Below are 10,512 nucleotides of genomic sequence, written 5' to 3'. Positions count from 1 at the left end.
GCAAAAGCCCTATGGTGACAAGTGTGGACTTGGTTTTGACCCAGACGCTTCAACTTCAAAAACCGCACCTGTCACTAAGGGAAAATAAATTTTGTTCCCCCCCCTTGTATGGATGATATTGTTCCGGAAGTTTTGATAAGGGGAAGGGAGTCTTTGTGGACAAGAGGTCCTAGGTTAGGAGGTCTAACCCTCACAGGAGACAACATTCTTCAAAGGTATCTCCCTACTTGCCACCTCCGTGGCAAAGTTGGTCACATACGACCTCAATGTCGTATTCTTAGGCCTAGGAGCCCTATGAAAGTGAGGACAACTCCTAGGAAAGCAACTATCCCTCCTAGGAATGATATTAAGAACCTCGTCTTTGTGATGAAGAAAGTCGTCAAAATTAAACGATAAATGTTGCACATAAGCAGTAGTCTAAAGGTACAACCACTACAACGTAAGGTAAAATGAGGATAAAATCTCCTCCAAAGTATTTTTCAAATCCTCAAAGCTCCTATGGTTCATTTCCCTCCATAAACACTAGAAGAAAATATTCGTCATTTTCCATACTGCAACACTCCTTGGCAGTGGTAGAGCCAGGAATCTGTCTTAGTATGTATTCCTGTCTTAGTATGGGAAAGTATTTTTCAAATCCTCAAAGCTCCTATGGTTCATTTCCCTCCATAAACACTAGAAGAAAATATTCGTCATTTTCCATACTGCAACACTCCTTGGCAGTGGTAGAGCCAGGAATCTGTCTTAGTATGTATTCCTGTCTTAGTATGGGCGGAATTAAAATAATAACATATATTTTCTTTTTATCATATTTTCTATTAAACTATCAAAAATTCAAAATATCAATAAAGAACCACAAAAAAAGGACACATGTCCTCACGACTCACTCTCTCACTCACGGCTGTCTTCAGCCTTTTCTTATCACTTTTCATATTCACTTTTTAGTTTTCACTGACAGCTTACTCTTTTTCCTCTCTTTCTCATCTCTGTCTTCTTTTTTTCTTTTTTCTTCCTCTCTTTTTTGTCTAGTCATCTCTTTGACTTTTTATGTGATGATACCCAAAAGTTCATAGTTCAAAATAAAAATCAGAAGCATAAAGACTCAAATACAGAAATACTTACAAATTTAAGGCTTACAGCGTATGAGAATCGTAGCAGCTCGGCCTCGGCGATAGGAGACTGAAGAATTAAAGAAGAAGATTTGACGAAGATTTGCATGTAGAGGAAGATTTGCTAGTACCGTAGTAGTGTGTAGATGAAGATTTGAGACGTGTCGATCATTCATGGTGTCTAATTTTGATTTTGGGTTGGGTTTTCTTAGTTCAATATCAACCCAAATTTGAGCGTAACTTTCATTTTTTAAGGGTGTTGTTGCCGTTGGGCACTTGGGCTGGAGTTAGGGCTCGGCTAAGCTATCTTAAATTTTATTTTATTTTTTTTCCCCTTCTGAGCAAATACAAGGAAATTAATGTTTTGATTTAATTTGTAGGGGCTTGTAGCCTTGTAGGGGCATTATTGTTGAAGCATAATAGAGTTTGGGTTAAAAAAATACACATTTTTTTTTTGTTTTTTTTCCAGACATTTAGGCGGGGCGGGCAAGGCTCCGCCACTGCTCCTTGGCCTTTCAGAGGACCATCAACAAGCAAACAAATCAATAACCCATCTGGGCATAACCCAAGACATTCCGAAGCAATTAAAGAGAGTGTGAGATATTAACTATGGGGAGCCTAGATCCCACAAAAAACCCTAAGAGATGACCCTTGTCAACAGTAACAAAAAAACATTTTACTCAAAGCCTCCATGACCACTACAAACAAAAGGGGAGATGGAAGATCACATTGTCTTAGCCCACAAGAACTATTGAAGAAATCGGACGAAGATTCATTACGCAAAGCAAAGAAGCGCACCAAAGTAATGTTGTGTGCTATCCATGTGACCAATTTCTCGCCAAAACCGCGCCTTCTCTACATGTACAATAAAAACGCAAAGTTGATATGATCAAATTCTCTAGTAATGACACATGCCATGTAACACCCCAGTTTTTAAAACATATTTTTAAAAATTAAAGAATAAAAATGATTATTTATGTGAATAAATAATCGTTCGATTTATAAATTGTTTTATAAATATTTTCAATTGATTTTAATGAACTATGTTTTAGTAAAACTGATAATTATTCGGAAATGACTGAGTCAAAATAGACAGATAATTAATCATTAGATTAATTATCCTTATTTCATAATTGTGCAAATATTATTTTGACAATTTATTATTTAATGTAATAATAGTAAGTGAATTATTATTTGATAAAAGACCCTTTGTAAAATACCGACAAATGATTTTAATCTGCCGTGATTTGATGCAATCAGGCTCCTTCAGTTTTAAAATTTGCTCATTCCCCACTTTGCTTAATTAAATCGCACCAATCCAGCCCATTATTACAGTTTTATAATATTCAGCCGTTTCTCTCCACTAAACACTTCAGTGCTCGCACCAACTCCTCCACTGACTTATTATAAGCTCTCCACCCACTAGCCTTTCCACTCATCACCCTTGCTGTTATAAAACAGAGCTTTTTGCTCTCTGTGAATCTCGCACTATCAGTGTTAAACACTGAGACTCTCCTTTCTTTATTCTTTTTCTTCTCTATCTTCTTTCTTCTCCTTTCTTCTTCTTTCTCATTCTTTTCCTTCTCTCTGCAATCTGAGAGATTACAGGAGACAGAGTGAGAAAGTGTGAGACGGTGAGGTAGAGAGAAATAGAAGAGAGATCAGAGGGCTGAGAGTGAGAGAATTTAGAGTCAGAGAGACCAAGAGATCAAGAGAGTGGGTTGAACATAGAGACCCAGACCGAATCCGAGAAGGGAGGATCCGGTGACCTGAGGCCGACTTTCGGCAAGGCTAGTGCGGTCCGGCAAAGCAGAGGACGCCGGAGGAAGCCGGGAGAGCGATTTCCGGCGGGATGGCAGTGGACCCGTAAGCTCGAACCCACCGAACCAGCTGGAACCCGTGACCCAGCCGGACCCGATCCGCCACTGGGTTACCGCCAGTGGACCCATAACACCGTGAACCTCGACTGACCTACCGGACTCAGACCGTATGTGCATGAGGCCTTGACCCACGACCCGCGAGCTCAGAAATCAGAGCACCCGTGACCATGACTTCCGTGACCCGAAACCCACATGACCCGATTGTGGAGGAACCATTGCAGACTTGAGCAGCCCAAAACCGTAGCCCAGAATCCCATCAAACCCGTGACCCAAGCTGAAACCAGTGAAGCCGACCCTCCAACGTGTGACCCAGCAGCGATCCAGCCCACAACACCCCGATCCAGCAGGGATCCAGCCCAGACTCGAATCCAGCTCGGATCCGCAGTCCGTTAGCCCAGAAATTTGGCGTGACCCGGACCCCCAGCCAAGCCCAGCCAAGATCCGACCCGTGAGAACCCGTGGGCTGACTCCAGCCCAGATCCATTGAGCCCAACCCGGTCGGCCCATTAACCATGAAGACCCGTGATACTGTGGGCTGAATTTCAGCCCAGACCAGCAAAACCCGACCCATCTCAGACCCGCTAAGCCCAACCCGAAAGCAGTCCCCAACCCGTGACCCGAACCCGGAGACCCGACCCGGTGGCGACCCGTCTCCGGCAGACTTTTCCGGCGACTTTTCCTGGACCGAACTCACTGTTTTCACTGGATTTTCTATTAAAAATCCTTAATATGATAAATTAAGAAACTATACAAGGAGAGTAAAGCTTGATCTCGATGCTAATGGAAAGTCCAAGTAAGGGAACCCTCTACCCCTTCTCAAATTGTTGTGTTACTTTAATTATTCCTTTACTTGCATAATTGCGATTTGATTATTTTTTATTCGGTATTTCAAATTATTTTGTTTACATGAAGAATTTGTTTTAAATTGGTTTTGATGTGAAAGTTATTGAGTAAAAATGATATTTTGGAATTTGTGATTTTGAGAAAAACTTCGGTTTTAAAGGACTTTGCAATTTTTGAGAATTTATTATTTTAACCGAGATGTGAAGTCACCTTTTTGGAATAACGATAAAAGAAGAAAAATATTTGTGAAACCCTCCAACACGTTGCCCCTGGATATACAAGAAAAGAACGAGAAAGTTTTGTGAAAAAACTCTATGAGATATATATAAAGGAGAATACTCTCCTCGCATTTTTCTAACTCGGTCTGTGCTCCAGCGTGAAGTAGAAGAACAAAAGAAAAAGAAGGATATAATAAAATAAATAAAAGCAACGCACTCCACTCGTATCTACATTCTCGGCCAGCACCTTCCACTCACCATTTCCATCATAAAATACACTCACACCTTCATCTCCATTCTCGACCAGCAGCAGCCCACTCTTCCACTTAATCCCATAAACTAATCTTCCACTTAGTATAAACTAATCTTCCACTTAACATAAACTAATCTTCCACTTAGCATAAACTAATCTTTCCATAGGAGACCTGCAGCAACCGTTTTTCCTCACAAGGTAGCAGCACCGAATATTGAAGACAATTGATACTTTCCATACCTGCAGCAACTTATCTCTCCTTCCAAAAACCATTCGGCCAACACATTACCAATCACTCATTCTCTCCATTCTCTCCACTAACCGAATAAACATCTCATCTCTCTCGGGTTCTTTCTCGTCACTATTTCTCTCTTCTCTCATCTCACTTCCTCTCTGACTCTCACTGCGCCTCGGTGAAGAAGAAGATAGAAGAAGGGAAAAGAAGGTAAAAGAATAATGGAAGGAGAAAGGAAGAGATAATATAATAATATACACCCATAATGTTAAACAGCCGGCCATTACACCTATATATATATAACTAAAAATAGAGAATAATGGGAGAGAATAAGAAGAAAAAGAAGGCTACACTTATTATAAATTATTAACAATAAGGAAATGTTGGAATAGTGCACCGGTGGAAGGATGGAAAGAAATCAAGAATAAGGAAGATGCTGAAGAAAAGAGGGTAATAAAATATTTAAAAGAAGAGACAAAATGATGAGGGAGGCTTATTAAAATCAAAGTGGAGAATAAGTTGGATTTTAAAAATGTGAGGGTGATGAGTGGATGGAATCATTACTACGGTTGAGTGTATGAATGAGTTGTATTTCAAAGATGGGGATGCTGAATAGATTTGATTAGTTTATGAAAAATAAAGCATTCGATGTAGATTAAATTATTTAGTAGGTAATTTTTTTACACTAGGTCTTTATCAATTTAATAAATCACTAGAGTAACATTTTAAACTCGTTTTGAGTCTAGTTCGTTTCATAAATGAAAACATTTTATTATGAACATTAATAAACATATTATTTGACAATTATTTATTATGTGTAAAAATGTTTGTAATAAAATATCTTGATTTACAAAATGAACTAGACTCAAAACGGGTTTAAATTTCACTCTAATGATTTATTAATTGATAAAGACCTGGTATAAAAACATATGCAGATGAACTAAATCTGCAGGAGATTGATGCTTTATTTTCTTCTAAACAATTCAGCCGTCCTCCACTACGTTTTAATTAAACCCTTATCCAGACAACATGATTTCCAGCTCCTACTACTCACCACTTTGTAGTTTAAAATTCAGCTCGTTCTTTCCCCACTGTGCTTAAAATAACATTCCAACCTACCGCACCAATCCTCACCTCCCCACCACTCATCACTACCCCATTTATACGAAGCATAACTTATAAATTTCGATGACGAAATTCTGTTAAGGGGGGAAGAATGTAACACCCCAGTTTTTAAAACATATTTTTAATAAGTTAAAGAATAAAAAAAAATGATTATTTATGCGAGTAAATAATCATTCGTTTTATAATTGTTTTATAAGTATTTTCAATTGATTTTTAATGAACCGGTGTTTTTAATAAACTGATAAATTATTTTTATCACAAAATTTACTAAGTTAATAAAATTGAAGAATAATTAACCGTAAAATTTATTTACCTTATTTTCATAAATTTATAATATATTATTTTAATAATAAAAACCTTATAATATTTTATCATTCATTTACAGCATCTTCTTTCTATTTGTTCTTCTTCTTGCTTATTCCTTCAAAATGAACTCCGCACTAAAATGAATGATTCGCACCAAACTCCTCCACTTTCATTTATTAATCGACCACTACACTTAAACCATTTCTCCACTGCAGCACTAACTCTCCCACCTTCTCCATTAAAGTTCAGATAATTCTCCACTCTGCGTAAATTAACTTCAGTGCCCTCACCAAACTATTCCACTGTGACTATTATAAGTCTCCCACTCAGTTCTCTCGCGGCTATATAACTGACCACCATCTCCTGCAAATCGCACACTTCTTCCTTCTGTAGTTCAAAGAAGAAACTACAGAAGGAAGAAGTGTGCGATTTGCAGGAGATGGTGGTCAGTTATATAGCCGCGAGAGAACTGAGTGGGAGACTTATAATAGTCACAGTGGAATAGTTTGGTGAGGGCACTGAAGTTAATTTACGCAGAGTGGAGAATTATCTGAACTTTAATGGAGAAGGTGGGAGAGTTAGTGCTGCAGTGGAGAAATGGTTTAAGTGTAGTGGTCGATTAATAAATGAAAGTGGAGGAGTTTGGTGCGATCATTCATTTTAGTGCAGAGTTCATTTTGAAGGAATAAGCAAGAAGAAGAACAAATAGAAAGAAGATGCTGTAAATGAATGATAAAATATTATAAGGTTTTTATTATTAAAATAATATATTATAAATTTATGAAAATAAGGTAAATAAATTTTACGGTTAATTATTCTTCAATTTTATTAACTTAGTAAATTTTGTGATAAAAATAATTTATCAGTTTATTAAAAACACCGGTTCATTAAAAATCAATTGAAAATACTTATAAAACAATTATAAAACGAATGATTATTTACTCGCATAAATAATCATTTTTTTTATTCTTTAACTTATTAAAAATATGTTTTAAAAACTGGGGTGTTACATTCTTCCCCCCTTAACAGAATTTCGTCCTCGAAATTTATAAGCTATGCTTCGTATAAATGGGATAGTGATGAGTGGTGGGGAGGTGAGGATTGGTGCGGTAGGTTGGAATGTTATTTTAAGCACAGTGGGGAAAGAACGAGTTGAATTTTAAACTACAAAGTGGTGAGTAGTAGGAGCTGGAAATCATGTTGTCTGGATAAGGGTTTAATTAAAACGTAGTGGAGGACGGCTGAATTGTTTAGAAGAAAATAAAGCATCAATCTCCTGCAGATTTAGTTCATCTGCATGTGTTTTTATACCAGGTCTTTATCAATTAATAAATCATTAGAGTGAAATTTAAACCCGTTTTGAGTCTAGTTCATTTTGTAAATCAAGATATTTTATTACAAACATTTTTACACATAATAAATAATTGTCAAATAATATGTTTATTAATGTTCATAATAAAATGTTTTCATTTATGAAACGAACTAGACTCAAAACGAGTTTAAAATGTTACTCTAGTGATTTATTAAATTGATAAAGACCTAGTGTAAAAAAATTACCTACTAAATAATTTAATCTACACCGAATGCTTTATTTTTCATAAACTAATCAAATCTATTCAGCATCCCCATCTTTGAAATACAACTCATTCATACACTCAACCGTAGTAATGATTCCATCCACTCATCACCCTCACATTTTTAAAATCCAACTTATTCTCCACTTTGATTTTAATAAGCCTCCCTCATCATTTTGTCTCTTCTTTTAAATATTTTATTACCCTCTTTTCTTCAGCATCTTCCTTATTCTTGATTTCTTTCCATCCTTCCACCAGTGCACTATTCCAACATTTCCTTATTGTTAATAATTTATAATAAGTGTAGCCTTCTTTTTCTTCTTATTCTCTCCCATTATTCTCTATTTTTAGTTATATATATATATATATATATATATAGGTGTAATGGCCGGCTGTTTAACATTATGGGTGTATATTATTATATTATCTCTTCCTTTCTCCTTCCATTATTCTATTACCTTCTTTTCCCTTCTTCTATCTTCTTCTTCACCGAGGCGCAGTGAGAGTCAGAGAGGAAGTGAGATGAGAGAAGAGAGAAATAGTGACGAGAAAGAACCCGAGAGAGATGAGATGTTTATTCGGTTAGTGGAGAGAATGGAGAGAATGAGTGATTGGTAATGTGTTGGCCGAATGGTTTTTGGAAGGAGAGATAAGTTGCTGCAGGTATGGAAAGTATCAATTGTCTTCAATATTCGGTGCTGCTACCTTGTGAGGAAAAACGGTTGCTGCAGGTCTCCTATGGAAAGATTAGTTTATGCTAAGTGGAAGATTAGTTTATGGTAAGTGGAAGATTAGTTTATGGTAAGTGGAAGATTAGTTTATGGGATTAAGTGGAAGAGTGGGCTGCTGCTGGTCGAGAATGGAGATGAAGGTGTGAGTGTATTTTATGATGGAAATGGTGAGTGGAAGGTGCTGGCGGAGAATGTAGATACGAGTGGAGTGCGTTGCTTTTATTTATTTTATTATATCCTTCTTTTTCTTCTGTTCTTCTACTTCACGCTGGAGCACAGACCGAGTGAGAAAAATGCGAGAGAAAAGAAGTGGGAGGAAGTGTGCATGTCGGCCAACAAGAAGAAAATGCGGAATTAGGTGAGGATATGTTAAAATAAAGGACAAAAGGAGAACACTGCGAAGAGGGAGACTGTGAGATCGAGTTATAAAGGGAGAGGACGGAGATTGAAATGAGATACAGAGAGGGACGAGAGGGATGAGAAGAGTAAGTTGGAGAGAAACAGGGAGATGCCGAGACAGAGAGGGAGATCGGAGGAAGAGAGACCCGACCCGGCAGCGACCCGTTTCCGGCAGTGTATTTCCGGCGAATATCCGGCGACTTCCCGTGACCGAACTCACTGTTTTCACTGGATTTTCTAGTAAAAAAATCCTTAATATGATAAACTAAGAAACTATACAAGGAGAGTAAAGCTTAATCCCGATGCTAATGGAAAGTCCAAGTAAGGGATCCTTTACCCCTTCTCAAATTGTTATGTTGTGTTACTTTAATTATTCCTTTATTTGCATAATTGCGATTTGATTATTCTTGATTCGGTATTTCAAATTATTTTGTTTACATGAAGGATTTGTCTTAAATTGGTTTTGATGTGAAAGTTATTGAGTAAAAATGATATTTTGGAATTTGTGATTTTGAGAAAAACCTCAGTTCTAAAGGACTTTGTAATTTTTGAGAATTTATTTTTTTAACCGAAATGTGAAGTCACCTTTTTGGAATAATGATAAAAGGAGAAAAAAATATGTGAAACCCTCCAACACGTTCACTTTGCCCCTGGATATACAAGAAAAGAATGAAAAAGTTTTGTGAGAAAACTCTATGAGATATATATAAAGGAGAAATTTTTGAGAAAATGGCACGTGTGTGGAGGAGACTATTATTTTGGGCCCCATATATATTCGCAGAGATTCGCAGAGATTAAGCTCGGTACCGTTGCTTGAGATGGAAGCGCACCCGCTGATGAACTTTGTGAAAGCGGTAATCCGTCTCTATGTCAGTCTAAGTGCACTTTAATTAATTAGCTGATGGGGGCAGGGCCTGTGGCCACAGGTAAACTGCATTACCTGCCCGAGGTCACAGCAATGACCGCGCAACCCTATTTACACAGGGCGTAATAGTGTACAGGGGCATATTATGAGTAATAATTGATTTCAAACATATATTATATCTTGTGTATAAAAATGAGTTTTTGACAATTGTTTTGAGGTTTTAAAGAAAAGAATTTAACTCAACTGTTTTATGGTTGAGGATTTCCTTACTGAGCAATTTTTTGTGCTCACTCCTTATTTTGTTTTTGTTTTCAGGTTATGACAGAGAGACCTAGGCGGCCGGGATGGGATCTAGGATTTGCATTAGATCATTGCATCTCAATTACCTTAATAAATGCACTTGCACAATAAATTTAGTTTTTCTTTAGATTCTAAATTATTGAATCAAACATAATTGTTTATTTCAAAATAACCGTTTCCGCATTTATTAAAGCTCTGAGTTTTAAAATCATTATTATTTTTAATTTTTTTAAATCAGCATACTAGTTAAGTTATTTGGCAGACCTTACGAATCTTTGCAGTTTGGTGTATGAGAATAGACGAACATAACCCTTAGCGGTTGATGTCCTAGAAAATATTTAATGGGTTTATTGGATAAGAATAAAAATAGGTCTACTTGGTGTGGTAAAACAAAACAAAATGTTTCATTTTGATCCTATAGACTAGTAATTATAGCCAAGAAAATAAAATGCAAGAGAACATTTTAAAGGTCTAAAAGAATTAGGTTCAAAGAAAAGAAGTTATAAAACAAAATTTTTAAAAAAAAAAAAAAAAAAAAGCAATGAAATAGAAATACATATATATATATATATATGGAGCACTCACTCAAATGGCCACTTGGCCATTTAATAAAGAAATGGCCAAATGGCCATCAAACAAATTATATATATATATATATATATATGGCCGTACGGCCA

At 36.6% G+C, this 10,512-nt stretch overlaps 2 long non-coding RNA genes across 2 annotated transcripts; one reads left to right on the top strand and one right to left on the bottom strand.

Moving 5' to 3' along the window:
- Positions 1-2,554: 2,554 nt before the first annotated feature.
- LOC133880412 (uncharacterized) lies at positions 2,555-10,046 on the top strand. Its single transcript, XR_009902263.1, has 2 exons — positions 2,555-3,779; positions 9,851-10,046. It is a non-coding gene; the product is annotated as an uncharacterized LOC133880412 (long non-coding RNA).
- LOC133880413 (uncharacterized) lies at positions 4,226-4,686 on the bottom strand. The gene is made up of 2 exons (XR_009902264.1): positions 4,541-4,686; positions 4,226-4,472 (listed from the first exon to the last, which is right to left on the bottom strand). It is a non-coding gene; the product is annotated as an uncharacterized LOC133880413 (long non-coding RNA).
- Positions 10,047-10,512: the final 466 nt, after the last annotated feature.

Source organism: Alnus glutinosa, chromosome 10, assembly GCF_958979055.1.
Source record: "Alnus glutinosa chromosome 10, dhAlnGlut1.1, whole genome shotgun sequence".
NCBI classification, from domain to species: domain Eukaryota; kingdom Viridiplantae; phylum Streptophyta; class Magnoliopsida; order Fagales; family Betulaceae; genus Alnus; species Alnus glutinosa.
Note: the sequence above shows the minus strand (reverse complement) of the source record. Positions and strands in the feature narration are given on the sequence as shown.